The sequence below is a fragment of the Arachis ipaensis genome, chromosome B3 (assembly GCF_059453495.1).
Source record: "Arachis ipaensis isolate K30076 ecotype BB chromosome B3, ASM5945349v1, whole genome shotgun sequence".
Lineage (NCBI taxonomy): Eukaryota > Viridiplantae > Streptophyta > Magnoliopsida > Fabales > Fabaceae > Arachis > Arachis ipaensis.
Genome location: NC_142438.1, coordinates 35,995,810 through 36,001,473, shown reverse-complemented (window position 1 = coordinate 36,001,473; position 5,664 = coordinate 35,995,810). Strand labels below are relative to the sequence as shown.

Genomic DNA, 5,664 nt, shown 5'->3' with positions numbered 1-5,664 from the left:
TGTAGTTTGAAAAATAATGATTTATATATATATTTAAATAAAAAAGTTGGGCCATACACAACCGTACAGCTGAAATGTTTATTCAAATAAAAAAGAAACGAACCTTAAATAATTAAAAACTCTAAAATGATAAGGGTGGTATGAGAAAATTTTTTAAATTTATTTATTTATTAAATTTAAACTTAAAATTATAATAAATTTTTTTAAAAAGAAATATTAGGAGGTTAATTAATTCGTTTAGCCTAATAATTTTTTTTAAAATTTAATAATATATTTTATTCTATATTTTTAAAGATTAATAATTAAATGATAAACAAGGCAATAAATTTTGATGACTCTTCCCTTCTTCAGCATTCTTCTTCTTTCAAATTCTAAAACTTAAAAATTGAAAATTTATAAAACCCTCACCCAATCCTCCAGACAACCATTTCCCCTTCCTCCTTTTGTCAATCGCCGGCGTCACTCTCTTGCTTGGCGTCGAGTTCGCCGTCGACGAGGAAGCTTTGCCACCGTTTCTCCAGTGCTTCGCATACGGTTCTCTCTCTCTCTCTCTCTCCCTCTGCTCTCTTTCACCTTCGATCTCTCTCTCTCTCTTGCTCTCTCTCACTTTCTTCTGTTGGTTGCAGGGGATACTAAATAAGATTAAATTGGTTGCTATTGATGCTGGAAACAGGGGCTACCCTCCGAATAAGGTATGTAAGTTGATGATTACGATGTTTTTGACGCTAAATTTCCTATGATTTGATGATGACACTGATCTGAGGTAGTTAACATCGTTGTTAAGTTTGCATAAAGTCACAAGTTAAAAAGTTGTTTTCCACAGCGAGTGCTTTTGAGTTTGTGGTGTTTGAAATTTAAGGGGAGAAAATGAAGGTTAGATGGTGAATTGGTGATTGAGTTTTGGAGCACATAACCTAGTCATGTGTTTGCTGTTTTTCATTGTTTTTCATGAACCAAAATTGCCTGCACTTGATATTCTTATTGCTTGCAATTCTTTTACTCTGCCAGATATTTGCAATTATGTCACCAAGAGCTAAAAAAAAAAGATAATTTTGTTTCATTACAATTTTGTTAGCTGAACTTGAATTTAATCAACTCAATTTAACTATTATGCATTTGTATTCTTTTACTTGTGTTCTACTTAACTATGATGCTCTTGATTCTCTTTTGCTGATATCCTACAATCAAACTTCAAGCTGTTTTGGATTAGAATTGAAGTTCTCTAGTTTGTATAAAGCATGTCTGCAGCATTCAATTTATTTGATATTAGCTTTCGTTAAAATTAAATGATGATATAGAATTTCACTTACAACGACAATGTATATTTCTTCTTCAAGTCGGGGGCTTGTCAAGAGTATGCTGCGGAAAAATCCAGAGCTTAGGCAAGCGTATGTTTACTTGCTTGACTTCATAACTGTTACTTTTCATCTTTTAACCTATGTATTAACTGGTGAAAAGTTGAAAATCAAAATCTACCCTTGCTGTTTGAATTTGCTACTAGTTCATTGATAAGTTCAATTTATTCCCTCTCTTTTGCTGAACAGATCTGCTACATATACTATCATCTACTCCGAGACATCCAAACCTCATTGAGCACACCAGTGAGAAAGCCAAGGAAGCTAAAGATATACAAGTGAGAAAGCTAGTGGATACATAGCTTATGCATCACAGAAACTCTTGGAAGCAAAAGGAACTACAGATTAAGTTATAGTGTTGTGTTTTAAATTGTTGTAGGAGCATTTGTTTGTATTTGTGAACATGTTATAAAAGCAAGTATATGAATGAATTAGATTGGCTGGTTTGTTGACATTGAATTCTTGAAATTAGATTGGCTGTTTTGGAAAATTCTTCTCTTCTTTACCTAGTTACAAACAAAACAAATGCAAAATCTGATTCAACAAGGTTTTCAAAACAACTAAAATTGTATATTGTCATAATTTCATATAAAGCATTAATATAGATGGGAATAACAACTTGCTAATAACATAAATGGTAGGAAACTATGAATTTGGCATATTGAAACATAGCATGAGTAAAAATTTTATGACAACTTGCTTGATTACTACATTCTTGATTAATATTCTTCCGTTTCCCTTAGTTGAAGAACTTCTACAACGCTAAACCAACTGGCTCAAAGATAAATACTAGTAGTAGCAAATAGCAACACCGAATCTCAATCTTGTTCTTGTAAATAACCTAACTCTTTCATAAATCACATTTATAATTAAAGCTAGTATCACAGTAAGTGAAGTTGGCTATAACATTGTAGTGTCCAATCATAAATCATATTCGCATCTAACCATATATCCATCAGAACTCCTCTCCCCATTACTAGAAACAAAGCCCAATTTTCATAAATAAATGACTTAACTCACCATGTTAATGTCTCTTAGCTGCAATTCCAGAGCCTCTGAACATTCATGGTGGTTTTTGAACAAACAAGCTACTAGTAATATTGCATCATATATAGATAATGTCATACGTGTTTTAAAATAGCATCAAATAGATTAAGATATGAAAATTTATATTTTTTTTTGTTATTGATTCTCATTAGCGCTGAAAAGTAAACAACAAATTAAGATATAAAGTTGCATGAGAAGAACATTTAACAATCACATTAAGTAAAACTATTAAAATTTGAAGAGCAAAAAAAAATGTATTCGACTAAATCAAATTTTGAACAAAACTTAATAACAAGTGAATTGTTTGCTAAAATAAAAAAAACCTTAAAAAAACAATAAAGTCTAAATCACTTTTGGTTCCTAATTAAAATGGAAACTGTCGTAAAGGATCTAATCAACATGAGTTATCCACTTTGGCATTAGCTTCTTCGCTTGCAGACTTGACAAATTTCTTCCAAAAAGAATGGTTTTGCCACACAACAGACATCTCTTCGATGGGAACTCCCTTAGTCTCAGGAAGAAACTTATGAATAAACCCGCTCATGACCAAAACAAAGAAAGCAAAGAAGATGAAAAGGCCAAATTTCATGTGGCAGAGCATGGAGGTGAATACTTGAGCAATTGCAAATGTGAAAATCATATTAACCGACACATTAATACTCTGAGCTGCAGATCTGACTTCAAGGGGAAATATCTCGCTAGGAACCAACCATCCAAGAGGACCCCATGACCATGCAAATCCCATCACATAGATGCATATAAATCCCACCACAAGGAACGCATACCATTTTGGCAAGATTCCGGGGTTTCCATCCACTCCAAACTTACTTGCTATCGCGGCGGTTATCACAATCTGACAGATAAACATCTGAGCACCGCCTTCGAGAAAGAGCTTGCGCCTTCCAACTTTGTCAACGGTAAAAATTGAAACAAAGGTAGCAAGCGCATTAAAGCCACCGGTGATCATGGAAGACATAAGAGAAGCGTTGCTGCCAAAACCAATGGTTCTGAACAAAACAGGAGCATAGAAAGTAATGACGTTCATGCCAGTGAGTTGCTGGAAGAAAGGAATGGCTATGGCCATCACGAGTTGAGGCCTATAATGCCTCTTCAACAGAGTGGCCCATGGGTGTTTCACTGCCATGGACGATTCACTCGCCTCAACAAGGTCCTTGAACTCTTCCTCCACGTCACTGGTTCCTCTAATCTTGATCAGCTCTTGCTTGGCTTTCTCATCTTTGCCACGCTCGATCAAGGAGCTCGGCGAGTCGGGGAGAAAGATTGCGCCGATGACGATCATGACGGCAGGGACAGCCGCGAAACCCAAGCTGTAGCGCCAGCCTTCACCGTTCTTCATCTTGGCGAAGAAATAGTTGAGGACGTTGGCCACAAAGATTCCAATGGTGATGGCCAATTGGAACATCATGTTAAGGGCTCCTCTGTATTTGTAAGGAGCAACCTCCGACACATAGATTGGAACAGACTGATTGGCATATCCAATTCCGAAGCCAAGCAACATGCGACCAACAATGAGCATCCACACTTTCTCAGCAAAGGCATTGAAACCGGCACCGACGAGAAACAGAATACCGCCGGACAACATGGTAAGACGCCTTCCAAAGATTCGAGTGATGGAAGATGCACAGAGTGATGCCACGAGAGCAGCCAGATACAGGGAGGATGTAAAGAGTGTCAAAACCTGGCTGTCAAACCTGCAATACTGATTGTCAGATGGCTTCATGTTCATCTCCTTTGCATACACGTCTGGGAAAAATTTCTTCAGAAAAGGATCCATCGATGTAACTCCACCTGAGATGCCAAGATCATATCCAAAAATTAGTCCTCCAAATGCAGCAACCATACACGTCACAAAAACCCGGAGAGTGAGTTTTCCCGGATATTGTTTCCCATTGCCAGACTCCTTTCCAATGAGTCCACCGGCCATTGTTATATTTGATCAGTTAATGGAATGGAAACAAAGGAGAAGAGAAAAAGAATCACTGATGATGAGGGAGAGATATGACTAAGAGAATAGAAGGGAAGAGAAAAGAAAGGACTAATGTCACGTTTGTAATTGAGTTGAGATTAGGAAAAGAATGCAAACACTGATATTTTATAGATCATTCAAGCTAGGGCAGTTATGACTTTTCCACCGAATTATTATCTTTTCTTTTATCTTTTATTATATTATCTATCTTTTGTTTAAGATAAACGGTTTTTTTTTATCTTAATTTAAAGATTTTAAACTCTCCAAAAAAATTGAATATATACATGTAAATAAGATTAAGATAAAGTTGATCAAATTTTAGATAAAAATTAAAAGATATAAATTAATGAATATTAAGATGTGATCAATATAAAAAAATAATGCATAAATATGAGATATCTACCTTTAAGTTTTGTATAACATAAAAGTTAATAAAAAATCTTACGGAACGACTTAAATTAACTATTACTATTTTTAATAATATTTAAATTGAAAACGATTTAATTTAAAAATAATAAATTATCTAGAAATTAAGGTTAAGTTTTCTTTGTTATAAAATCAAATATTAGTAAAAATAAATTAAAAAATAGTTTAATTTGATGCTCTGAATATTATATTTTAATTTTAAATTTATGCATTTAAATAACTTTTTATATATTTTATTTTTATGATTCGATATTTGTATAAAAAAAATTTATATTGGGCATGAAAATTAAATCTTAAAAGAAAGAGTCAATCACCTAAATAAAATGAATTATTAACCTCAATATTATTTGAATGCATCGTGAATCTAAGTTATATATTTTTTTTTTTTTTTATTTTATGCAAGTTGTAACAACTTAAATTTTATATGTAAATTGTTTTTCAGTGTAATGATTTAGTAGGTAAAGTAATTAGAGTAATAAACTAAAATAACTATACAATTAAAAAACAAGTTCAATTGAGTATGAGAATTGAAGCTTTGATTGAAAAATAATATTACTTATATATCTTTTAAATCTTAAATTAATAAGTAATTTTATTATTCTATAACTCTATCTTTAAACATTTTAAAATAATATTTATATCTATATATAGATAGATAATATTAAATTAAATTGAAATAAAATAAAATAAAAAGTAGAAGTCAGGCTTTCTAATAAATTAAAATTTAATTTTAAAAATAAGATAAAAAAGTTGTTAAATGTACTTTATCTTATTAAAAATTCTGAGACACTACTATATATAGAGGTCAAAATCAAAAGAATCCATTGTTAATTTATTGATGAAAGATAA

At 32.5% G+C, this 5,664-nt stretch overlaps 1 pseudogene; it reads right to left on the bottom strand.

The window, feature by feature from the left end:
* Positions 1–2,796: 2,796 nt before the first annotated feature.
* Positions 2,797–4,347, bottom strand: LOC148570305 (sugar carrier protein C pseudogene; annotated as a pseudogene).
* Between the last annotated feature and the right edge of the window lie 1,317 nt (positions 4,348–5,664).